This window comes from Chelonoidis abingdonii, chromosome 1 (genome assembly GCF_003597395.2).
Source record: "Chelonoidis abingdonii isolate Lonesome George chromosome 1, CheloAbing_2.0, whole genome shotgun sequence".
NCBI lineage: Eukaryota > Metazoa > Chordata > Testudines > Testudinidae > Chelonoidis > Chelonoidis abingdonii.
The window spans coordinates 34266438-34294158 of record NC_133769.1 but is presented as its reverse complement, the minus strand read 5'-3'; positions in this window follow the sequence as shown (position 1 = coordinate 34294158).

The window sequence follows — 27721 nt, the reverse complement described above, 5'->3', positions numbered from 1 at the left end:
TTGCAAATGTTTCTTTTTAATTTGCTACATATTGTACATACAGCAAATGACTACAATGAATAAAGAACAAAACACATTATGTTATGTCACGTAGGCCTGCATCTGATTAACTAAGTTGACCAAAACCAGAGTAATACGACTTAGTAGATAGATCAAGTTAGAAATTTGAAGAAAAATGTTTAAAGTACTTTTGAGCTCAACTAGTACATATAATGGCAATCCCACATTGATTATGCATATAATAGGAAAATTACCTCACTTCTCATTAACCAAAAAGATTTCTATGGTAAACTAAAACACACTAAAGAAAACTATTTTTGCATCTCAGAAACAATGTATTTTCTTTAATATGCAGCTTGTCTCTCCTCCAAAATTATGATACTTTAATTAAACATGTCAACAAAATAATAGCCTCCACATACTAAAAGTTATAGTTTATTTTTAGGTCAAAATTATATAAATTATATGAGTTATATAATATAATTAGCTAAATCATATAAGAGTTAGTCCACTAGGATCTGAGACTTTAATTCAGCAAAACAAATGCTTAACATTAATTTTATTCTGTTCTAAATAGTTTCTTATCCTGGCCTCATCACAGTACTATATGAGTTTCTTCCACTAGTGCATTAAGCAACATGACTTAAATCTGTCTCATATGCTTTGTTCTCTCTCTCATCCTTTCCCCAGGGGACACTTGTGTGTGCAGTGGAATCTTTGTCTGGATAGGGTTTGGATGTAGTTGGAAGACGGTTTGGGATGGTCTTTCGTTCCTGAGAGGAGTTTTGTGTAGGCAATGGGAAGGAAGGGACCATTTGGGGGCCAGTCTGACAAAGGTTGAGGCTAGTATATAATGAGTGTGACCCGCTAGATCCTTGACTCGTGCTGAGTGGATTGCTGCTATCCTTTAGCACCCTTTGGAAGTTGATGCAGTGTAAGTGTCTTTTTGGTCAAATCAGGGTCATGATTGCCTGAGAATTAAGAGAGCTCTGACCACGGCCTTAATGAGATGCTGGCCTGTCCAACATAGTGGCTGGATTGGGATAACCTTGAAACTGACATCTAAACCAAAGACAATGTCCAAGGTGGACCAGAGATGACCTGTAAGATTCCTAGAGAGGCAAGTGGGGAGCGATGGTAGTATCGCCTAATAGGCAGAGCATTGCACTGCTTCAGCAGAGCTAGGTTCTAGTCCCAGCTCTCCCACTGGCCTTCCGAGTAACATTAGGCAAGTCATTTCATTTCTCTGCACCTCAGTTTCCCCATCTGTAAAAGGGGGATATTAACGAATACTTTGTGTGTAAGCGTTGTGAGGTCTACTGATGAAGAGTGCAATACAGGAGATGGGTAATATTATTACTGGGGGTTTGTCAGGTTGGACACTGAAATTTCATCACCATTATGCACAAAGAATCAGTGAGCTTTATGAACCCTTCAGATTTTGGGAAGGGGCTTTCATTTAAGTTAAAATCTGCTTTCTTTTATGTTGTTAGATAAATGAATTCAAATGAACTTGTTTTTTACCTGAGCCCCCTTTTTTGGATTTGATGTTTGAAGAAAAGATGCATACAAAGCTACCCACCTTCTCTGTCTGTGTGACTGGGGCCCCAGGGGGGCCACACCAAGGTTACTCAATTAGAGCAAACTGCAAAGAATGGGGCAGACAATCTCCAAAGCTGGTGGATATCCCAATACTCAGATTTACCAAGCCAGCACAAAACAGTTTCTACAATACCTTACTGGTTACCCAGAAGCCAAAACACAATTCCCTTAAGGCAACCCAGCCTTGGGCTTCCACCCTGATAAGTCAGATATGATGAGGATTACTGAAAATCTTATTCATCATAGAAGGAAGTTCTTCCAATCCCAAAGGATTGGACACATTACCTCCCAAGTTAATGAAGATTTCATATCTTATTTAAATACATGCTTACAGCCAGGTCTTACTAACTAAACTAAAATTTATTAAAAAAGAAAAGAGAGCAAGAGTATTGGTTAAAAGATCAGCATATACACAGACATGAGTACAGTTTTGAGATCAGTTTCACAGTAGAGATGGTGAGCTTTGTAGTTGCAAAGAGTTCTTTCAGAATTAGTCCATAAATTATAGTCTAATGTTCATATCCAGGGTGATCCAGATGGGACTGGAGATTTCAGTCTTACGACTCAAGTTCTCTGCATAAAGCATCCAGTAGATCTAAGATGAGAGGATCAGGACCCAGGAGTCTTTTTATACAGTTTTCTAGCAGCCTCTTGACCATACAGCCGTGGGTATACAATAGGCTTTTGACGTAACCTATTTCCTAAACATCACCAGTAATTACTGTATGGAGTAACATCAGGCAATTTATCCATTAAGCAGTTTATTACAAACTTTAAAGAGACATATAGATAATGACATTATTTCACCCAAGATTCATCTAAATGTTAATATTTCCTTTTGATCTCTGAATCAATTGCTATAGGAATACACCCTGTCTGATTATATGGCTAACATCTAACAAGATATAAGTAAACATATACAATTAGTATCACCTCTAAATCTCTAACAATACAGGTTTGCATTTCAAAGTTCTAGCCTACCTAACATGGAATGGCCTTAAATACTATTTACATACTTTTCTGACATATCTCCAAAGATTGACTCTGGGTCATTTAGCCTGCGAGCTCCTTAACCGTTTCTGGCCATGTGTCATAATCTGGTTCTGTGATGGTCAGGTAGACTAGGAGGACATCCAGCCAGGACTCTGATTCATGCACTATCAGTGCTTTATTGCAGTTTGTTTGTTTGGAAATAGATCTTGCATCTAAGTGTGTGTTTACATCTTGTTAAAGTCAAAAGTTAAGCATATACTAAGTGCTCTGCTGAATGGGAATACAATTAAGCACATGCTTAAATACTTCACAGAATCAGGGCATTGGTAATTCTGAAAAACCCAAATGAATTATAAGACCCAGAGAAGCACCAGAGTGTACTTCTCTTTCCGCACCATCATTATACACTTTACAATGGCAATGGGCTGCTGAAAACAATTGATCTTTCTTTCATGTACTTGGAAAATTTGTATTTGACACATATTTCCTTTCCATTTACAACTTCATTTATAAATGTTTCATTTTTTTCATCTTTTAACCATATTTTAGCCATAATCCCTCCTGCAATAAGAATGAAAATAAATATATTAATCACAAGAAAACATATCAGTGGAAGTGATACTGTTGCAGCTAGGCCAAATCTTACAGTGAGGCAGAGGAGGTAGATGAGTACATTTCTCCTGCAAATGTATGTTTTTCATTTATACAACTCATCTCAGCATTTGTCAGCTATACTGTACATGAAATTTAGGGCCAGATTCTCAGCTGGTGTTAATTGGCATATCTTCCTTCACTTGACTGGAGTTAAGGTGATTATACATGCTGAGAATTTGGTCCGTAGTGTGGAAAATGTGCAGAATTGAAAATTATACACATACACAAAATCCATATTTTTTTCATTCTTATCTGCCACTTAAAAACCTTGACACTTTGTATGTGAAAAAGAATAACGACACTTATTTTGAACAATTGACAGGTATACAAGGAAGTCTGATATGATTAATACCTTAATAATAGCACTTGAGTTAGTTAATCCAAGTAGATTACCAAACTAAAGAGAATGCTGAGACACTTAGTAGTTAAGCAACCTTGGCTGGTTAACAGAATGCATATTTTAGCTCGTTTTTACCAAAGAGACTTAACAATATACTAAAATCCAATGGATCAAAAGCATTCTAACATAGACAGTGAAGTTCAGAGGAGCTAATTCCCTTTCCTTCCAAATTCCAACTCTTAGGCTCAGCTACCTTGGAAAAAATAATCTCCACAGTACTTTCCTTTGGACTACTTGAAATAGTTACCCATAGGTAAATATTCAGGGCCATATTTCTTTCTTCTGCTTTTTTCCTTTTCCCAGGACACTCATCATTGTAGAGTGTCATTCTTGCCAAACATAAGAGTACAAAAATCAGAGGATTGCTTTAAAGGAATTCACATGTGAAGTTCAAATATTGTGACTGGCTCTGTACAGGTGCATATGGGGTCAAGAAGCCCTCCCCTGCATGTATGAGCAAGGAATAGACAGGGTCCTTTTCCTTCCTCTCACAAAGTACAAGGACCTTCACTAAACACAAAGACAAGGGGTTGCTTAGCACAGCCAGAAATACAAAACTCTTTAAAAAAGACCTTGTCCATCAGCTGGCAAATGAAGAGAAGTGCTGCTAATGCAATAATATCATTCCAGGATGTGCACTTATACAGGGGAAACAATTCCAGGAACAAGTAGTAGCATTTGTAACTTGAATAAAGTAGTGTCTCAAGGCCCCAACCTAGATCAGGGCCCCAAAGTAACAGACAGTCTCTGCCCCCAAACAGCTTATAATCTAAGCAGACAAGACAAACAGTGTGGGGATGGGCATAGAGAAGGACTATCATCATTTCAATTTTATAGGGAGGGAATGGAAATGTTTATATGAGACACTGAGAGAGATGTCATTGGAAGGGAAAAAGGAGGGACATAAAGCAAAATCAACGCACAAGGAGGGAAAGGCAAAGCTCTTGGAAGGTTGTGACAGGAAGCATTCAGTGTGACAGAAGATGGGGAGCCCATGAAGAATTCATAGAGGAGAGCGGCATAGTAAAAATGACAGTGAAGGAAGATGATTTTCATTGCAATTTTGTGTATGGACTGGAGTGGGGCAATATGGATTTTAGAGAGCCCCAAGAGGAGGATGTTGCAGTGGTCAAGGCTAGATATAATGAGGGCCTGAATGAAAGATTTAGCTCTGCAGAGAGGAAGGAAAGGATAGATCTTAAAGATATCGAGGATGACAAGGCAGCAGAATTTGTATATAAGGAGCAAAATAACCACAAAGTTGCAGGCTCAATTGACTAGGGAGGAGGTGTTGACTGGAATAGAGAAGGAGGCAGTTGGGGAATACTTGCGAGGGAAGAAACGGGGTTTGATTTGGGCCACTTTTAAGTCAAACTGACAAAATTGTAAATAGAGCACAATAAGAGAAATCTGGTCTTTGATCATTCTGCGTATAAACCTGAAATGTGCTGATTTTCCCTGAAGTTCTCTCTTCATAGCCTTGTTATGCAAATTATATGTTTATAAACAACAACAGATTTGGCTATTATTAATCCTGCATCTAATGTCCACTCATTTTCTATCTTAAAAGCCTACTTGCCCAAGTCCAAGTAAAAAATAGCTCTGTCCTGTAGATACATCAAAAACATGTTAGCTACTGCTATTCAGATTACCAGCTGGCAGAATGAGTATTTGAGACCACACTGGATATAAATTATTTCCCTGACCACTCATCTTCATTACTGACAAAAATCAGCCAGCCATGACAGGTATGACCTGTTAACACTGGGTAAGTTTGTTCACAGTGTGAAACTTTGGCTTACTCCAATTGTGTTTCTAGCTTGAGATATTCCTCTATGATTCTTACTCTTCCTTTTCATTTCCTGAGTTTCACTTAGGCCTTGGATTTGAGCTGGTGAATCAATATTAGCTTACATTCCCCTACCAGTGCTTTTAAAAAGCACAATCTTTGAAAGTTAAACATTCTAGTAAATTGCTCAAACAGTCTTGAAAAGTTAAACACAGCTCTGAAATCCTTTTCATGTTAGGCAAAGCTGTCATCAGCTTTTAGAATAACTGTAAAGGAAGCCTACAGACTTGAATCTAGACATATGTTGCAATAACTGTTTTTGTTTCCATAGCCTTGGTGATTTTTTCTGTACCAAACATCCATCATCATGCTCACAAAGGATTTCAACTTGTGATGGTCACAGTTTCAAATCACATGGGCCATCTAATTTCTAAGACTTTGAAATATTCTTTCATTGATGGGTATTTTTTTTAAAAAAAAGACATAGCAGAGCTTTTTCCTCCATTCAGAGCCAAGAGCAAAATCTTTTCTTCCCTATCAGACGTCTTCTTTATTAATGGTCAATTAAATCAAATGAGCATGGACCACATACTGAATTCATGCAGAGGATCTGATAAGATCTTTATGCTGATCTTAACACAATTAACAGCTGCAAAGGCAGAAGTTAAAAGTTTAGAGAGTGAATACAACAAGACTTATTTATATTCACAGCACGGCTTCCCCGCTTCGTTTTTATACAGTGCCCCTACTTTCTGAGGATACCATTTACCTTCACATAACCCTTTGACACCCACTCAGCCACACAGCCAAAGGATGACTACTTTTGAAGCAACACTTCCAATAACTATGAACAGATTAGTCTGGTGGCACCTTAAAGACTAACAAATTTATTTGGGCATAAGCTTTCATGGTAAAAAACCCACTTATTCAGATGCGTGGAGTGAAAATTACCACTCCATGCATCAGAAGAAGTGGGTTTTTTACCCACGAAACCTTATACCCAAATAAATCTGTTAGTCTTTAAGGTGCCACCGGATTCCTTGTTGTTTTTGCAGCTACAGACTAACACTGCTACCCCCTGATATATGAACAGAGAATGTACAACCCCCTACCACTGATGCCTAGCACTGCCTTCTTACTCCATCAAATTTTTGTCATCAAAGATTACCCTAATAGCAGGATATTTCATATGCCCCCATATCCTCCTCCTTCCAGTGGATGGGACAAAATTAACCCTATGGCGTACACACCAGCAAACTTCCAATGTTTGCTAATGGACCTGTATCACCAGAATAGCATTACGCCTGAGTTCTAATTTTGATTTTGACATTGACTTTCCTTGTGACCATCTGTTAAAAGGACATAATACTTACTTGACTATAGGGACTGCATCTTTTCTGCAGGAGTCAAGATGAAACCTGTGGTAACACAGTAAGGTTACTACATGACACCTCATGGGAGTGTTACAAGTATTCTTGTCTGCCAAGTGCTCTGAAGATTTTAAGTGCTCAGTGTCATTTTAAGTGTATACATTGCCATTGAGAAAAAAAATGCCTGTAAAATAAATACCTGGTTGCTAACATTAGGATTACGGAAATGTTTCGCTTTCACTCATTTACTGATATCCATATACATTGACTCAGAAAATTATTGGCAAACTAAATGTAATTTCTACATTATATAGTTAAAAACCCACTGGGGGAAAACTACTAAATGAAGGTGTGAGCTCCTGTAATGGAATGCTGTGTAGTGATTGCTTTAAATGATCTTGATATACTGAATTACTCACTTGCAAGAGTATGCAAAAGGAAAAAAATGGGGAAGGGGGAGGGGATGTGGGTAAGAATGGGGGTGGGCATTGTGTTTATCACATGATAATCAGTTCAATAGCAGAGGCGTGGAACACAAGAAACAGTTGAAGGCCTGTAATCCCCAGGGAAAGTGAAGAGCACTGTATATGATACCCACACTCTCGCAAGTGGTTCATTTTTTCCATTTTATGTGAAAACTTTCAAGTGGAAAAGGGTTGTATTCAATGGCAATATAGCTCACCGCTCCTGGTATGAATTTTTTGAAAAAAATCACTGAACTGCTTTGTGACTGGGTGATTGTATTGTTCATACATCATGACCTTTTAATTCAGTAGATGACTAAAATGCACACTGCCCTGCCTGGATCTATCCAGCTGAACGCTAGCATAACAAAGGTAACAGAAAATTATCAATGACAACAAAATTAAAATGTTCCTTGCAATTTGTTGTTTTTGTATAAAGTTGCAGACCTCAGTGGAGCTAGAAAAGCATAGTGTAATCTTGGCTCTCATTCTCACCATACCGTTGAGTTATATTTTCTTCTCGTCATTTTTATTCAAAGTGAAACAGATTTTTTAACAAAAAAAATCTACTGAACTATGCACCAGCTTTTCATGGTACATAAAATAAAATGATGCTGAAATGGTCAAAGGTCCCATCTTTACTACACAAAAAATCAAGTTTAACAATGGTTATTGAGCCCATCAGTGTCTTGATCTGATTGTCTCCTTCCTTCTACTTGTCTATGGGGTACCTGTCTTGTGTAGCACCCAAGGCCATAGTATATAAGCACCTTCCAGGTAAGTGAGATCTGCACAGAAAAGTCTCTTGGAGTCCTCTGCTTTTCTTACTGTAGGCAAGTGGGGCCTTTGACACTCAGCATATATGTAATTCTTTAGTGTGGAATTTTCAAAAGAACTCAATATTGCCCAACTCTGTTTCCATGGAAGTCAAGTGTAGAACTCCCATGGACTTCAGTGGGAACTGAGTTGTGCCAGCTCTTGAAAATATTGCCCTTAATTTTTTGTTTGTTCTTTCTCTGGGTATGATATAAAAACTTCCCTGTGTGAATGTATCTGAACCAGGTGCCAGGATGCCCACAAATCACTATTTGACACCAGCAAGGCAGGTGGTTATCTGGAACTAACTCCTTAATACAATTGCCCCTATCTCACCCCTGTCTGTTTATTCACGGTTATGTCTTGTCATAATCCTAGTCATTGACCTGTGTGGGATAAAGATTACCATTGTTTGATGTGTAAAAGCAGCAAAGAGTCCTGTGGCACCTTATAGACTAACAGACGTATTGGAGCATGAGCTTTCGTGGGGGAATACCCACTTCGTCGGATGCATGCTTTTCTTTGATATGGTTGTATGATGCATAGCTGAATAAGACCTTATTAAAGCAACTATGCATTATTGTAATATAAGTAATCCATAAAAGCAACAACATTGGTACTTTTTTAAAGATTCAGATGCCAAGAGCCCAATTTCAGCCCTGGAATAAGAAGGCACAAGTCCCATTATTTTTAATTGATGTTGTATCCATTTACTCCAGTAGCAAATTTGGCCTTTATGCTACAGTACATTGTTTGAACCCAGGTATAATACTTAGTAGCCCAGCCAGGCTAACATGAGAGTTGGAACTGAAGAAAACTGCTATTGTGTGTAATGTAAATACTGAGAGACTGTATTTCTTATTTATCTATACACACTGACTTAGTACATAGAAAAAATGTCTCGCATTTTTCAGTAATCATGACACTATGAATTGTGCCAGAGAATATATAGTTTGGAGCAGGCCTGTTATCTTCTACAACCATCTACCAGAAGGGATGCTCAGTCTGAGGTATCTAGATTTCCCAGTAGTAATTTATTACTAATGCTTTCTGTCATTAGAGCCAATGTGGTCTCAAGATGAGGCAAACAGTAAACACAATTTCATTTTATTGAAGTCAACACCAAATGAAATCCCACATTTAAAGTCTTCCTCAGGGAAGAAAGCTTTCAATTTCACATTGTGCCTTTTGCACCTCATACATGTGGTCAGAACACAGTAAGTGCACAACCTGAAGTGGTTTATTCCTTAATAATGGACATTAATCACTGTTATACTACTTCAATCAGTAATAAATATTACACTTCTCCTAGAATACCACCATGATTAGAATTATAGGATTTAATGTCCAACAAACAATTTCAATTTTTCAGTTTGTAGTCAGTTAGGAATATTTACTTGCTTTCTGTAAGTGAAATGAATAAATAGGATTAAATTCCACCTTACAAATAGCATAGTTGAGTTAAATAGCATATCACACTACAGAATGAGAGTGAGAGAGACAGGGAAAGATCTAGTTAGGTACCGTATGCAATGGTTTGTACAACTGTGGCTCTTTACTAGTGACAAATAGCAAAAATAGTATCTGCAAAATTCAAGCATTAAACCATCATGTAGAGTATTGGTATAGAGTCTGGTTCCCTGCTACTTTGTGCCAGTTTCACGCTAGTGTCATTTCATAGAGCAAAGGGGACAGGGTGGGATGGGATAAGAGAGAACAGCTCTGCAGGCAGAACCTGAGCTCTGCCGACAGGACCTGAGCTCTGCAGAGCCTTGAAGAGGAGGACAAAAATTTTAAACCTGAATCAACGAATAAGGCAAAAATGGGGGTGGGAGCGGAGAGGAGAATAAATACAAAAACGAGAAAACAAGAAATCAAGGATATCGCATCATAGAATGTAGTTCTTTTATTATGATATATATCATTTATTTTAAAGTACTTAAATATATATTTTCATTATGTGAGCAAAAGTTATTTAGTATCTTTTATAAAAGTAATGAAGTGTTAGTAACATATCAGTATCTCCCCTTCCCCCTCACACACATCTTGATTTGCTATTAAATCTCTGTGGAAAAGCAAAGTGACATAGGCTACCAGATCAATGACAGGAGAATTAGTGAACATCTGTACTGATCAACAGCTGCCCTGCCTTTTCCACTTGCAGATTCACATTCACTTTAAACATTTTTGGTTTTAGTCTTAGATACCTATCCCTCCATGCAAAGAACTCCCATTGAAGTCAATGTGAGTTCAGTTCATAGGAGGCTTATGAGATATCATAAATGAAAATCATCAGTTTGCTTTGAGCTCTCTTAATTGCTCATTGCAATTTCTTTCTTCCAAGTGGATCCAAGATGACCTTAGGTATTTTAGAAATAGATGTTTATTGGATGATAGTAACATTAAAGTTAAAGTCTTCTGCTTCTCCACTCCTTTTCCCAGCATGATAGTCCAAGGTCAGACCCTCTTCCAATTCCTATGAACAGAAATATTTCACATACAAATCCTTCCTTTACCACTGCTAATTACCAGAAGACTAATTTTTAATACACTGCTTCAGAGGGCAACCAGATAACAGCACCCAGTGATAAAGTCAGTAATCTCTTGATTACATAATGACAGAAGCACTCAGATAAACTCTCTTCATAGGTTCGCAGCAAACCTGATGTAATTCAACTAAATTTGTATGGTTAAATGCACTTTATTAGTATTGCTCCAATGAATGTTTACACAGTACAACAGCTTCAACAGGAAAGCTTGAGAGTTACCCACATCAGAGTTCCCTATATCCCAGTGGTTGGGGCATTCACTTGAGAAGTTTAAATCTCTCCTTCTCCTCATCAGGTGAAGTGGGGACTTGAACAAGGGGTATCCCACATCTCAGGTGAGTACTGTAACCAGTGGGCTAAAAACTTCTCTTCCACCCCGTCTTCCTGTCCTGGCAGTTTACTCGGAGATAGGTGGCCTCTGAGCAGGCCTAACATTTCAGGTCCCACTGGTGAGGCACATGGAGAAATGCCTATGTTCTCCAATTTGTGGATCACACTGTGGCATAGGTATCTGGACACCAACAGTGAGGCAGCATTGCACATACAAGAAGGCAGAAACATAGGCACCAAGCAAACAGTTATTGCAAAGATTAAGGCACTCAGTAAGTTTAGGCAGCAGCAAGTTTAGGTGGCAGATGAGTGGGAGTTTTGTGAATGCCAGTAGCACCTGGGACTACACTGAGAGTTAAGGACCTAAGTCCTTTTGTGAATCTATCCCATTGTCTCAAAGAGTTTACAGCCTAATGACCAAGTGGATAAAGACACAGTATAGTATAACAGGCAATTAAAAGTTGTATTTGTACATTATGGGCCCAATCCAAAATCCACTAAAGCCAATGGAGATCTTTTGTAGGAGTTTTACCATGATGAGAAGGAAAGAAGAAGGAAGCAAAGGCATTTGAGGAGGAGGAGGAGATGATTGAAAGAGAATGGGGAGAAGGGAGATTAAAATACCTAGGATGATCTTAACAGACTAGAGAGGAATGGTGAAATAATGGTGAGGACAGAAAGAAAAGAGTTACAGCAAAGAAGGCTAAAACTGACCAGAGCATGGACCAAGAGCTTTAGTAAGAAGGGGGCACTTTGAAGGTTTGAGAGGGCATGGCCAAAGCACACTGCACTCCAGTGATCTCTAGTCAGTGGAAAGGATCTAGGACTGCTCCAGCCACCATAGCCATTAACTTATTCCAACTGGCCCCAGGACCACGGAGGGAAAAAAGGTGTCTTTGCTTACTCCACCCTAGGCTGGACCAAGGGTCAGATCAGCAGCACACCTGAGGATAAAGCCCATATTGCTTATCAACAATGGTCACAGGAGCTTTTCAAAGGCACAAATGGGAGTCATAATGATCTGCCTTTTTAATATCTCAAACTCAGATATTTTCATCATGTTTGCATAGTCTGTTATTTCAGGGAAAAGGTGAATCTTTTTCCTTAGAAAACTTTTTCAAATCCCAACCATCTGCATAATATTTCTTTATCAAATGATACAAGTGACTATTAAATTTCTATTGAGTAAAGAAGAATTAAGGAAAGCAAAGCAGCTGAGAACACAATTTTAAGTTCTTAGTTACTTTCTTTAGATATTTTAAAACATTTAAGAATTTAGCAAGGAAGGGTAATCTTTTGTTCTAAACCAATTCCAAAAATATTAAATTTCATTATAGGAATCAATTATTAGCATTTCTGGCGTGCCACAAATACAAATATTACATACCTGGTTATTATTCTCCATAACCTGTATTTTATAGTGTAAGGACATGCCATCTTTTATAATGACACCAGTTAAATGTTTTTTAAACTCTAATTTTGTGTTTCAATTCAATAGTTTTATGTTCCAATTTATTGGCAGAATCATCAATAGACCCAATCCTTTTTTCAAGGTCAAAATTTTTTAAATTGTACAAATCTAATTTGGATCGTGACTGTAGTTAGGTCAGTATGATACTAAAAGCTGCTTCAAAAGTAAGTTTAAAAGAAGTCTTCAGGCAAAAGTCTATATCAACTGCAAATGCTGTGGCAGTAAGGGTATATTTGAAAAGGAGCAAGGGAGCGGGGAAAGAGAAGAGACAGTCTGCAGTGGTTGGAATCTGAAGTTGGACAAATTCAGACTAGAAATAAGGTGCACATTTTTAACACTGAGGGTACCTAACTATTTGAACAACTTTCCTAGCGATGTCATGGATTCTTTGTCACTTGGAGTCTTTACATTAAAGACTGGATGTTTGTCTAAAACATATGCTCTAGCTCTACCAGAAGTTAGGGGTTACTGTAAAGGGCTCCACTTATTACAGATCCATCTCCTGTGGCTAGGTCTGGGAATTAATTTTTGCCTCATGTGGCTCCCCATGTTGTTGGTCACTGGCACTGTGGTCCCTCTTTCCCTTTGTGATTCAAAGTGCTCCCTCTTGTGATCTGGCCCTACGGCCAGATCACAATACAGTCCCCACTTCTGGGATATCAAACTCCCACCAGACAAGCTGTCCGGATATAACTTCAGACAGTCTTTTATTCCACATCTAGGTCCACTTCCCAGTGACTAGCAGGAGGAACCCATGCCCACTCATAATTCCAGATTCCAGTGCAGGGACTCTACAATTTACAATCCAGGTCTGCTCAGTCTAAGTCCCTGTTGCTGTTTCCATGGGCACCTCCCTACTCCATCTCTTTCTCTCCTGGTCTATAAGACTGAGAGGGGACATGATAGCAGTTTTCAGGTATCTAAAAGGGTTTCTTAAGGAGGAAGGAGAAAACTTGTTCATTAGCCTCTAAGGATAGAACAAGAAGCAATGGGCTTAAACTGCAGCAAAGGAGGTTTAGGTTGGACATTAGGAAAAAGTTCCTAACTGTCAGGGTGGTTAAACACTGGAATAAATTGCCTAGGAAGGTTGTGAAATCTCCATCTCTGGAGATATTTGAGAGTAGATTAGATAAATGTCTATCAGGAATGGTCTAGACGGTATTTGGTCCTACCATGAGGGCAGGGGACTGGACTCGATGACTTCTCGAGGTCTCTTCCAGTCCTGGAATCTATGGGTTTACTACCAGAACTTCCTCTGCTCACCCTGGCTCCTTCTCCATTTTCAGCCTCTTGCCAGACTCCCTAGTGCAAGGCAAGACCCCAGGGCTTATTCTCTCCCTGTATTTCCTCCTTGTCCCTGAACAACTCTCTCTCACTCTAGAGAGTGACTGTAGCTCCTTCTCTGTAGCCTCCTCCTGCTCTCACTTCCTGGCTTTATAATCCTATCCCAGTTGGACTTCCTCTGCAATTAGACTTTATCAATTCCTGGTTCCCCTCCAGGTATAGCATATAAGGTTAATTGGCCCCTTCTGGCCCACATTATCTCCCACCGGGTTTGAAAAGGGTGAACCCCTCTCCTCACAGTTAAATTCAGGAATCACAGAATAAAATAGTCTACAGTATGCAGGAGATCAGGCTAGACACAATATTAGCGGTCCCGTCTAGCCTTTAAAATCTATGAAACTCCCACTGAAATGTTATTGGGATTTGAATTCAAGGATCAAGACTTATATGAACCAAACAAGTCCAATCCATTCTTTTCTAAATGAAGATATTGTGTTTATGTAAATAACTTTAATAATAAAAACTGAGACACAAAAAGTATAGAAAATACACTTCCAGCAAAAACTATCATAGTGTACACTACATAATCATCTATGTTTTCCATGTGGCATCAGAACTATTTAAGGTCTATATTTCTGAAGCTGTATACACTCTATAGTAATAAAGCCAGGAGTTATTACTACAATTGCTACACTATTTCTAGACATAATTCCTATAGTGTGACACTGCATATGCTGTAATGGATACATCAATAATACAAAATTATAATTCTTAAATAATTACCGAAACCTATTGCATGATATTGCATTTCAGCCCATATACAATAAAGGTCTCCAGAGGAGTCATTCAGACTGACCACGCTAATCAATATTTACTGATTTTTTTAAAAATATGAACATATTTGAGAACTTCTAAACCCAAATTAGTGTCACTACTGAGTAAATCCTCAGTGTGTCAATTAGTGACAAACAGCTTAGACTTTAGTGGCTCCTTCAGATTTATTATAGTACTTTCTTGCCTTTACTTTCATCCCAGAAGAAAACTGCACATTTCCAGATCCCTCCCGTGTCCCCTCCCCCAAGTGCTTCTCCAGCCAAACAACTGCACAGGGGGGTCTGGTAGGCTTTTCAGTTCTATCTATCCATTAATACCCTGCTCTTCAGTGTAGCAATAACTACTCAATGCTCTGATGTATTGTTCTAGACCAATCCAAGGAAGGATCAAGGGGGTGTTACAAAATCTGCAACTAACAGAAGATTTTTAAAATGTTTTAGAGCTGGGCGAAGCAAGAATAGAGCAAGACCTTAACCACCAAGTAGTTTCAGTGCTCCCAGTCAACCAATAGATGTACAGATACGTAGATCAGTGTCCTCCAGCGATCAGGATGGCACTCATTATAGTAGACTTTCTGATAAGATTTCCGGGGGTTTATCCCTTAGCTGGTGTATATTGTCATAGCTCCACTGATTTTATTGAAGTCAATGGAGCTATGAAAGTTTACTTCTACTACGAAACTGCCCTCTACTACTTCTTGGTTTCATTTTGGTAAAAAGAAACCACAAGAATAGTCTCATTTGATATTGGTTATTCAAGACTTGGACAAAACAATGGTATTTTCAAGAAATGTGGATCAGATTAAGTTTTTGGCAAAGATTCAAGTCAGTTCATGTTTTCTTCAACTGGTTCATAACCCGTAGTCAACATATAATTGACATAATTTCACTCAGTTTACATCTGGAAATACAATGATACTTTTCTCTTTGTTTCAATCTAGGCCTCAGATTCTGGGACTTGCCTGGCTTTCCCAGGTTTGCTGAGCCTTTATCTGGGATCATATTCTTGAATATAGTAATTGCAGCTAAGAATTGGCTGCAACAGTGGTTCTCAAAGTTCACTGCACCCTGACCCCCATTCTGACAACAAAAATTACTACACAGCCCCAGGATGGGGGACCAAAGCCTATGTCTGCCCAAGCCCTGCTGCCCTGGGTGGGGGAGCCAAAGCCAAAGCCAGAGCCCACTGCCCTGGGGAGGGGGTGGCCCAAAGTCAAAGCCCCAGGGCTTCAGACCCAGGAAGGAGCCTGTAACCTAAACCCCACAGCGCAGGGTGGAAGCCCTCGGGCTTCAGCCCTGGGCCCCAACAAGTCTAAACCATCCCTGGCAAATCCTATTAGAATAAGGTTGCGACCCACTTTGGGATCCCAACCCACAATTTGAGAACCACTGAGTTACATATATTGACTTCAGTGCAAGCAGGAGTTTGGCTTAATTGTTAGCTTTATATACCCAAACAAATGACCATGGGGCCTGTATCACATTCCAGGGTGCAATCCAGACAGTGAGCCCTGCAACTTGAGTGCCTCACAATGCTTTGCTGTTATAGCTTCCAACCTGGGTCACTCACAAACCGCTTAACAGCATGCAGGTTACATTCTGAGTATCTGTATGTTGCTACAGCCCTGGCCCAGCAGTTCTGACCACAGCAGCCTGTCAGCAACATTCCAGCCACACCCTGGCTTCCACTCTTGGTTACTACATGCTGGGCTCCCATTTCTGAATTTTCCCCAAAACATGTGTTCTTCCCAGGCCTCTCCTGGGAAGTTCAGATATTAGCAAGTCCATTACCCCTGTATGGGATCAGTACATAACAGTTTGCTACCATAACTACAGTTACCCAAACAGCTCAGTTTAAACACAACACTGGATTAGTTTTGATTAAAAACAAAACAAGTTTATTTAACTACAAAGTGATAGATTTTAAGTGAGACTAGTATAAGGCATTGAAGTAAAAAATGGTTACAAAAGAAAAAAAGATAAAATGCTTTCTGGTAGATAAAACAAACTAGACTTGGTTCAAGGTAAAATCCTTACCACAGGTTCCCAGCAACATTGCTGACCAAATTCTCATGTCAGGAATTCCCCTAGTGTCAAAGAGCTGGTTCTTCTTCGAGTGCTTGCTCATATCGATTCCGGTTAGGTGTGCGCGCACCGCGTGCACGTTCGTCAGAAGATTTTTACCCTAGCAATACTCAGTGGGTAGGCTGGATGTCCCCTGGAGTGGTGCCACCATGGCGCCAGATATATACCCCTGCCAACCCAACCGCCCCTCAGTTCCTTCTTACTGCCTGTGTCGGTCTTTGGAACAGTGGAGTGCAATGTCACTGACCTCCACCTCCCTAGCTACTCGTAGTTCTCTAGTTGTTTTGTTGTGTATATAGTTCAAAGTTATATGGTTATAGTTAATTTTTATTGTTCATAGTTAGTGTATAGTTAAGAGGGGTTCAGGGATTAGCCCCTTCCCCGCACCCGGTGCCGGGGCCCATGCCCGGTTCACTGGGTTTCAAACCGTGCTCGGCCTGTTATAAGCCGATGCCGACAGGTGATCCACACAACTCCTGCCTTAAGTGCCTCGGGAAATCTCACCTGACAGATAAGTGTCACATTTGCAAGGCTTTTAAGCTGAGAACCAAAAAGGAGCGGGACGTCCGGCTAAAGCAGCTCCTCGTGGAGGTGGCTCTTACCCCTTCGCCTTCGGCTCCGAGCGCTGGTCAATCGGTGGGCAGAAGCACCTCCTCGGCACCGGACCGGGCCGGTACTGCCAAGGCTTCTTATAGACTCATAGATTCATAGGTCAGAAGGGACCAACATGATCATCTAGTCTGACTTCCTGCACAAAGCAGACCACAGAACCCTACCCATCCACTTCTATAAAAACCCCTAACCTATGCCCGAGTTATTGAAGTCTTCAAATTGTGGTTTGAAGACCTCAAGCAGAGAATCCACCAGCAAGTGACCCATGCCCCACGCTGCAGGGGAAGGCGAAAAACCTCCAGAGCCTCTGCCAATCTGCCCTGGAGGAAAATTCCTTCCCGACCCCAAATATGGCGATCAGCTAACCCTGAGCATGTGGGCAAGGCTCCCAGCAGCAGTCAGGAAAGAATTCTCTGCAGTAACTCTGATCCCATCACAGACCATTGAGCAGACCTATCTACTGATAATCCAGACAATTGCCAATAAAACTATCCATTCATAATCCTTCCATAACTATCAAGCTTAGTCTTAAAGCCAGATATGTATTTTGCCCCCACTATCCCCTCGGAAGGCTGTTCCAGAACTTCACTCCTTAATGGTTGGAAAACCCTCGATCTAATTCAAGCGCTGAACTTCTAGCTGTCCAGTTTTACCCATTGTCTCTGTGTCTACTAGTTAACTAAGCTTAAATATTCCTCTCCTCCCTAACGTAATCCCCCTGATATATTTATAATCAGAGCAAGCATATCGCCCCGAGACTTTCTTTTGGTTAGGCTAAACAAGCCAAGCTCTTAGTCTCCTTTCATAAGGCAGGTTCTATCCTCGATAATCCTAGTAGCCCGTCTCTGAACCTTTTCCAGTTTGAATTCATCCTCTTTAAACATGGGGGACCAAGAACTGCACACAGTTATTCCAGTGAGGTCTCACCAGCCTATACAACGGTTACTAACACCTCCTTATCTTTTGCTGGAAATACCGCGCCTGATGCACCCTAAAACCGCATTTGCTTTTTTAACGGCCATATCGCATTGGGCGATCATAGTCATCCTGCGATCAACAATACCCCAATGGTCCTTCTCCTCCTGTTGTTCCCAGCTGATGCGTCCCCAATGTATATCGAAAATTCTTATTATTAATCACTAAGTGCATGAACCTTGCACCTTTTCCACTATTAAATCTTAATCTATTACATATACTTCCAGTTACAAGGTCATCCAGATCTTACTGTATGTATCCGGTCCTTCATCTGCTGTAGCAATACCCCCCACTTTGTATCATCCGCAACTTTTATCTAGCACAATTCCCCGCGTCTTTGTGCAAGGTCAGTTAATAAAAGATTAATAAAATGGTCTCAAACCGATCTTGAGGACTCCACTAGTAACCTCACTTCCAGCCTGACAGTTCCTACCCTTCATATACCTGCTTGGAGTCTCCCCTTTAAACCAGAATCTCTATATCCCCTTCAATTTTCAGTCTTCATCCCCATCTTTTCCAGGTTTACTAACAATTCCCCATGCGGAACGTGCAAATCCTTACTGAAAATCGAGGTAAATTAGATCTACCGCATTTCCTTTGTTAAATAATCCTCACTTCTCGAAGAAGCGCATTCAGGTTGGTTTGGCACGACTACCTCTAGTAAACCAGTGTGTAATTTGTCCATTACCACTTGACTCACGTTGTCCTTAACTGCTTTTCTCCCTTCAAAATTGTTTTCCAAACACTTACAACTGCAGAGTCAAACTAACAGGCTATAGTTACTTGGAATCACTTTTTTTCCCTCTCTTGAAGATGGAAATACGTTAGCAATTCTCAGTCATACGGTAAAACCCCCGAGTAACTGATTCATATTAAAATTTTCTAGCTAATGGTGCTTGCAATTCATGCTCAGTTCCTTTAATATTCTTGGATGAGATTGTCGGGCCCTCGATTTTGTTCCATAAGCTGTTCAAGCTTGCTACCTCGATGTGGTAATATCTACCTCCCATATCTTCTTCCCGTTTAACATACCTACTGGGCTCAGCCACTTTCCCAGCACACAGCCCTAGAGCCTTCACACACACACACACCACCACGCACACAAACTACACATATACAATCACAAACTCAAAACCTGCTCCAGTCCAACAGAACTCCACTGAAACGTCCCCTGTTAGCAGCTCTGTTTGCTGGCTCCTGTGCCGCTGCCTGAGTGCCTGGCTACTTATATAGGACCCCTAATCAGGTAAGCCCCGCCCCCTACTCAGGGTTCAGCCACTTTCCCAGCACGCAGCCCCTAGCAGCCTTCACACACACAAACTACACAATACAATCCACAAACTACAAAAACCTTCTCCTCCAACAGAACTCCCACTGAATCTCCCCTGTCAGCAGCTCGGCACCACTCCCTCTCCCCGAGGTCAAGAAAGCCTAAGACTCCTGCTGCTTCCGTGCCACCTGCACCGCAGCCAGAAAGCTTGTCTAAGTCGGATTGCGCGGCACCGACAACGTCGGCACCGTCGATTCCGGTCCCACGAAGGCCGTCAAGTCCTGTGCCTGACAGCTCCCCAGCACGCGCCGTGGTTGAGCTTACTATTCCCTCCATGCCAGAGACATTCTCAACAGCGAGGGATCTGATTGCCATGACAGAGTTGATGCTGCCTCAACCCCCGGCACTGCTGGTGCAGGTAATACAGTCTATCGGCAAGCCTGCCTTGATAAGACCATCCTCTGTCGGCACAGCAGAGTGGCACCATTCATGATCGTGGTCCCACAGACGCTCCAGGTCCCGTCGGTGCTCCCGCTCCCGATGCTGCTCGCAGTCCTGGTACCATTCTCCTCCTCGGTACCGGTTGCACTCACGGCACTGGTCGGTATCCCGTTCGCCAGCCCGCTACTCTCGGCACCGTTCGAGCTCCCGGCACTGCTCCAGGCACCGTGACTCCTGTAGCCGCTCCTGACATTGAGCCTCAAGATCTCAGTTGACCTCCCGGCACTGCTTCGGTCGCAGGTCCCAATCTCGTTTCTGGTATGCCTCCCGGTACCGGTCCCCCCCCGGCAAGGTCCGCTAGAAACATAGACTTTGCCAAGGGCTTTTCAGCACCTCCATGGCCATCCAGACATGCATCAGTGTCATCCCACATGGACACCTCTTATGCTTAGGACCGCAATTCTGATGTGCCCACCAGAGTCTTCCAAGGGACCCAGGCCCAGGGGAGTCTTCCAAGGGACCAAGGACCCCATCAGTGGTCTTTCTGGACACCTTGGGCATACCACCAGGCCCAAGGCATACCAGTAGTTCCGTCCTACTCTGTCTCATCAGAGCTCCGAGTGCCAGAGGCGACGGTTAGCCGTCCCCCTCCAACTGCTGCGGAGGAAGCTCTAGTTCACCCACCAGACTCCCAGGTTCCTCTAGAGCAGGAGATCGCCCATGAGCAACAGGCCACTCAGGACCCGCTTGTCGCCGGCATCTCCTCTTCCTCTTCTCCAGATTAGGCGGTGGCAGGAACATCCTCCTCGGGCCCTCCTCCAGTTGACCTGAGAGCCCATCAGGACCTCCTAAGGAGGGTAGCACTCAATATGAACCTCCAGGTGGAGGAGGTCCCAGAGGTAGAGGACCCGGTAGTGGATATTCTATCAGCGGATGCCCCCACTAGAGTGGGCCTACCGCTTATTCGGACCATCCAGGCGAATGCTGATACTATATGGCAGTCCCCATCCTCTATCCCTCCTGCGGCCAGGGGAGTCTAGCGTAAATATATGGTGCCCTCTAAAGGGTATGAGTACTAGTATGTCCATCCTCCTCCCTGCTCACTAGTCGTCCAGTCCGTTAATGAGAGGGAACTCCAGCCCCGAAATCAAAGGAGGCTAGGCGAATGGACCTACTTGGCCACAAGGTGTACTCGGCGGGGCCTACAGCTCCGGGTGGCAAATCAACAAGCCTTGCTTAGCCGCTATAATTATAACACCTGGGTGGCAATGGGTAAGATTACGGAGCTTCTCCCTCAAGACTCCCGCCAAGAGTTCACTGCCCTCTTGGAGGAAGGGGAAAAGGTGGCCAGAACTTCCTTCCAGGCATCGTTGGATGCAGCAGACTCAGCAGCCAGGACTCTGGCCTCTGGTATTGCCATGAGGTGCATCTCATGGCTTCAGGTTTCAAACCTCCCACCGGAGCTGCAGTACACCATTCAGGACTTACTATTTGATGGTAAAGGCCTCTTCTCGGAAAAGACTGACCTGAGGCTGCAAAGCCTGAAGGACAAAAGGGTCATAATGCGCTCTCTCGTCATGCATACTCCGGTGACCCAACGCAGGCCTTTCCATCCCCAGCCTCACCACCCATACTCTGTGCCTAGAAAAAGACAGGCACAGAGGTGGCGCGGCCGAGGTGGTCGCAGACAACCGTCAGGACCCCAAGGGGCAAAATCAAGATCCTTCGAAACCACCACTGGGACCAAAGACGAACTTTTGAAGGGGCGCCCGAAGGTGGCGTACCAGTTACAGGCCAGGATCCCTGTCCTCCCTTCTCCAACTGTCTCTCCTACTTCCTCCCGGCATGGTCCCAGTTAACTTCAGATCGCTGGGTCCTACGCACAGTGGAGTATGCGTACCGCCTCCAATTTATTTCAACTCCGCCCTCCCACCCTCGAACCTTGTCCCTCTTCAGGGACCCCTCTCACAAGCAATTCCTCTTAGAAGAGGTGCAGACGCTCCTCGCCATAGGAGCTATTAGAGGAGGTACAGATGGACGAAAGGGGCAAGAGGTTTTACTCCCATTATTTCCTAATCCCCAAGTCAAAAGGAGGTTTCAGACCTATCCTAGACCTGCGAGGACTGAACCAGTTTATGATAGAGTTGAAGTTCCGCATGGTATCCCTGGGGACCATTATCCCGTCCTTGGATCTTGGAGACTGGTATTCCACCCTCAATATGAAGGACGCGTACTTTCACATCATCATCTTTCCTCCGCACAGGAGATACCTCCGCTTTGTAGCCAACCATCAGCACTTCCACTTTACGGTCCTGCCGTTTGGCCTTTCTATAGCCCCAAAGGTATTTACAAAGTGTATGGCCGTAGTCACCGCCTACCTCCGCCGATGTTGGATACGTGTTTTTCCGTATTTGGACGATTGGCTCATCCGAGGAGCCTCCGAGACACAAGTCACTCAGCATGTGGGCATCGTCAAGGACCCATTCACACGTCTAGGCCTGATGATCAATATAGAAAAATGTACTCTGGTTCCCATGCAGAGGTTAGACTTCATAGGAGCTATCCTGGACTCCAATCTAGCCAGAGCCTGCTTACCATAGCCGTGGTTTCAGGCCATGCCAACAATCATCCGAGGTCTACAGAATTTCCCGACGACCTCGGCTCGCACTTGTCTCGATTTCCTGGGTCACATGGTTGCCTGCACATTTGTAACCAAACACGCCAGGCTCTGCCTCCGCCTCCGTCCTCTCCAAGTTTGGCTCAACTCAGTATACCGCCCGGGCGGGACCCAATAGACACGATAGTCACCATTCCCTCGAGCACCCTAGGCTCCCTAGAATGGTGGCTAATTCCCTCCTTGGTGTGTGCAGGGATGCCGTTCCATCCGCCCCAACCCTCAATATCCCTGATGACGGACGCATCATCTCTCGGCTGGGGTGCTCACCTTGGTCACCTTCGTACTCAAGGCCTTTGGTCTTCTCAGGAGCTGGCATTACACATAAATGTCCAAGAACTGAGAGCAGTCCGCTTGGCATGCCAGGCATTCCAGCAACAGTTACGAGGCCGTTGTGTCTCAGTGTTTACAGACAACACAACGGCCATGTACTACATAAACAAACAGGGAGGGACACGGTCTTCCCCCCTTTGTCAGGAGGCCATCCAACTCTGGGACTTTTGCATAGCCCACTCAGTAAATCTGGTAGCATCCTTTCTCCCAGGCGTTCGGAACACCCTGGCGGATCAACTCAGCAGGTCTTTCCTGTCTCACGAGTGGTCGATCCGCCCGGATGTTATGCATTCTGTTTTCCAGAAGTGGGGATTTCCCCACATAGACCTGTTCACTTCCCGCGAGAACAGGAAATGCCAGATGTTTTGCTCCTTCCCAGGTATCTCCCTGGGATCGATCTCAGACGCTTTCCTGATGCTGTGGAAGAGCCAGTTCCTTTATGCCTTCCCACCGTTCCCGCTGGTTCACAAGGTCCTGCTGAAACTCCGCAGGGACAGAGCATGCATCATCATGATTGCTCCAGTGTGGCCCAGGCAGCACTGGTACACCACGTTGCTCAACCTCTCGATAGCCAACCCAATTACCCTGACAGACCTCATAACTCAGGACCACGGCAGGCTTCGCCACCCAGACCTGCAGGCTCTTCACCTCACGGTGTGGCTGCTGCGTGGCTAAACCAGTCAGAGTTACGTTGCTCTGAATCAGTACAACAAGTTCTCCTGGGTAGCAGGAAGCCTTCCACCCGGTCAACGTACCTGGCCAAGTGGAAGCGTTTCTCCTGCTGGTGCGAAACGCTTAATCTTACTCCCACTGAGGCCTCAATCCCCTCTATTTTGGACTACCTCTGGTCTCTCAAACAGCAGGGCCTAGCAGTATCATCACTGAGGTGCACTTGGCAGCCATCTCTACCTTCCACCCAGGCGAAGGTGGTCATTCTGTGTTCTCACACCCTATGGTTTCAAGTTCTTCAAAGGGCTTGTTGGAGGACGTGTATATCTTCAAGTAATGCCGCCCATGCCCCCACCTGGGCACCCAAGCTGTTTTACCAGAGACTATGTTCACCATTCGAGCCGTAGCGAACCTGCTCACTACAACCTCTGGAAGACCGCTTTCGCGTACAGTACACGGCCAGAACCAGTCCGAGCTTAGGGCCTTACGAGAGGACCGCCGTCACTTGGTCGTGACCACAAAAGACAAGGTGCAGGTGTGCGACCACACCGCGGCTTCCTCCCTAAGGGGTTTCGCCTTTCTATTACCAACAGGACTCTTTCACCCAGTCTTCTTCCTGAAGCACCGCAATGCGACGGGAGCAACATCGAGCACGCCCTGGACCGTCTCATGAAGGCTCTCATTTTATAATGAACGACAAACCATTTTGTAATCCCGCCATGCTCCCGTTGCCCAGCTTGTCGCGGTAGCAGGAACGAATGAAAGGCTACCTGTTTCTCTCAGAGGATCTCATCTTGGGTGATGACATGCATACCGCATTTGTTATGATTTGGCTCAGATTTTCCCCAGCCACATCACGCAATTCTCCAGAGTCAAGCTTCATCTGCTCTCCTCTCGTGTGCCTATCCAGAGATATGTCGCGGCAGCTACCCTGGTCCCTCGTCCACACTTGCATGAGACTCTAGGACGGAGGGACCTCGAGGGTCATCGAGTCCAGTCCCCGCCTCCATGGCAGGACAAATATGTCTAGACCGCCTTGAATAGACATTTATCTACCTCACTCTAAATACTGCCAGAATGGAGAGTCCACACTCCCCTAGAGCAATTTTTCAGTGGTTTAAACCCGTGACAATTAGGACTGCTTCCTAATGTCCAACCTAAATCTCCCTTGCGCAGTTTAAGCCCATTGGCTTGTTCTATCATTAGAGCAAAGGTGAACAAGTTTCCTCCCCCCTCCTGAGACACTCTTTAGATACTGAAAATCTACATGCCCCCCATCTCCTTTTCCAAACTAAAACAACCCAATCTTCAGCTCCTCATAAGGTCATGTCAAGACTTAATCATTCTGTGCCGTCTCTGGACTCCTTCGTTCCTCCACATCTTCTGAAGTGAGCTGCCCAAGCGGGACACAATACTCCAGTTTGAGGCTACTAACCAGTGCAGGAGAGTAAAGAAAAGACTATCGTGCGTTACAACACACTGTTAAGCACATCCCAGAATCACGTTGCTTTTGTTGCAACAGATCACCTGTTGCACTCATATTCAGTCGTGTCCACTAGACCCCTAGACCTTTCTGCAAACTCCTTCCTAGACAGTCTCTTCCCATTCTGTATGTGTGAAACTGATTGTTCCTTCCTAAGTGGAGCACTTTGCATTTGTCTTTATTGAACTTCATCCAGTTTACTTCAGACCATTTCTCCAATTTGTCCAGATCATTTTGAATTTTGACCTTTGCTTCGATTATGCTCTGGTTCAGCAGTCAAGAGATGATGCAGCCTTTGGCTCAGCAGTTTTGCATTCTGCCACATCTCACTCCGACCCCACTGTCTAGGTAAGGCTTGGGAATCACCTAACTGGAATGGATATGAGCAAGCACTCAAAGAAGAAAAGACAGTTACTCACCTTTGTAACTGTTGTTCTTCGAGATGTGTTGCTCATATCCATTCCAAACCCGCCCTCCTTCCCCACTGTCGGAGTAGCCGTCAAGAAGGAACTGAGGGGCGGTTGGGTAGGCAGGAGTGTATATCCGGCGCCATGGCGGTGCCACTCCAGGGGGCGCCCAGCCGACCCACCGAGTGTTGCTGGGGTAAAAATCTTCCAATGAACGTGCACGCACACCTAACTGGAATGGATATGAGCAACACATCTCGAAGAACAACAGTTACAAAGGTGAGTAACCGTCTTTTCTTTTGTCGTCTTAGGTGAAAGAGAGAGAGATAGATAGGGGGAGATCAGGAGAGAGAGTTTGGGGTGCTTTTGCCCATCATTTGTATAGTACAGTCACCCTTTGAAATTACTCCTAGACAAAGTTAATTCCAGTTGTGAGGACTGAGAAATGGAGTCTTATGCTGAAAGAGGTTCCATGTTGTTGTTTGCTAAAATGCAGATCGATCTGTTCCTGTCCTTCCTTGCCAAAGAATAGCCACTTGATAGGTGATTGCCAATCAGCTTTGATGACACCTGGCTAGAGGCATTGGCTTTCCCTTTGTCTTTGACCCCTTCACCACACTTGTGTGGTAAACACGTTGTAGTCATAATTTCAGCTTATATTCATAACTCTTAATACAGTGTTTCTCAAACTGGGGTCACTGCTTGTGTAGGAAAAGCCTCTGGCAGGCTGCGCCAGTTTGTTTATTTGCCTGGTCTGCAGGTCTGGCCGATCGCAGCTCCCACTGGCTGCGGTTCGCTGCTCCAGGCCAATGGGAGCTGTTGGAAGCAGTGGCCAGTATGTCCCTCAATTCACGTCACTTTCCCCACACAAGCAGAGACCCCAGTTTGAGAAACACTGTCTTAATACATATTTTGTACATACATTACATAAGAATATTGATGATCAGTGTTGTTATATTTTAAATGGTACCTCACAAGGTGTATATTGCACAAAGATTATTACAAAGGCATGTAGGGTGTGAATACAGGAATGCTTTCAGTTACAGCCTGATCCCAAAAACCCTTGTTAACACAGATAAACCTTCACCCAAGTAAATGTCTATCCAGGTGGTGTCTACTCGCATAAGAAAGGATGACTGTTGTGATTAACATGTTGCAGGACTGGGCCCCATGTACAGCCCAATTAACTCAAACCTCATTACAAAAATAGAGCCAAACCAAACAAAAAATCCAAAATAATAAAAAGTAAAAGGCAAAAAGTATGACCTGAAGAAGAGAAGCATATTTAAGGACAAAAGCTTCACTTGTCTAGCAATCCTTTCAGCAAATATATGCAATACTCTATATTTTCTGCCATAATTCCTGGAATCAACATTATGGTATGTAGGCAGTCTCCGTATAAACCATGCCAAACATAGATAAGTCATTTCAAAAAAACCTCTCCCCCATGGTGAACTCTGTAAATCACTCTCTCAAGAGAGTGATTGTACTCCATTAATAAAACATACTGAAGACTTAGTCTAAAGTCGTATGTTAAAAAAAAAAAAAAAAGGAAATTACTGCATGAATACTTTTGTGGTGATATAATCTTTTTTTTTTCAAATGTGAAGAAAAGTGTCTTTGTATTAAGAAATATCTAGGACAACATATACTACAGAATGTTGGAAGGGTGATGAGAGCATATAAGTACTTCAGTACATAGTTAGATGAGAAAAGACACAGGAGGTAAGTACTAAACTTTTGCCCTCTGTAACACTTAAGCAGCTGCTACTGGATAGTGATATGTTTCAGACAACTTGGAGTCCTCCCAAGATCATCCATTCTGATTTATTTCACTTTATGTTGAAAACAATTAAATGTGTGTTTGAAATATCTTTAAAAGCACTGACAAGAGACCATTATCCATAATAACAATCCCTCCTACTTGCCTGAGTAGTGCTTGGTCAGCTCTATGTGAAAGATTTCTCTTGGAAGATCAGTGACATTTTTTTTACCCATGGGAAAAAGAAAGTTTATTTCTGCCACCAACAGAATAAAATATATTACCTCGTGCATCTTGTCTCTGCCTTCATCAGATATTTAAATATTCTTCAGTACAAGGTAAGAGTGCAAAGTAGAGCACTAGATAAACATGTAATCAGTAAAATAATGACTTTGAAGAGGAAAAGTTCTAAAGAATTATAAACCATATATTTCATATGTAACTCAAAGAATCAG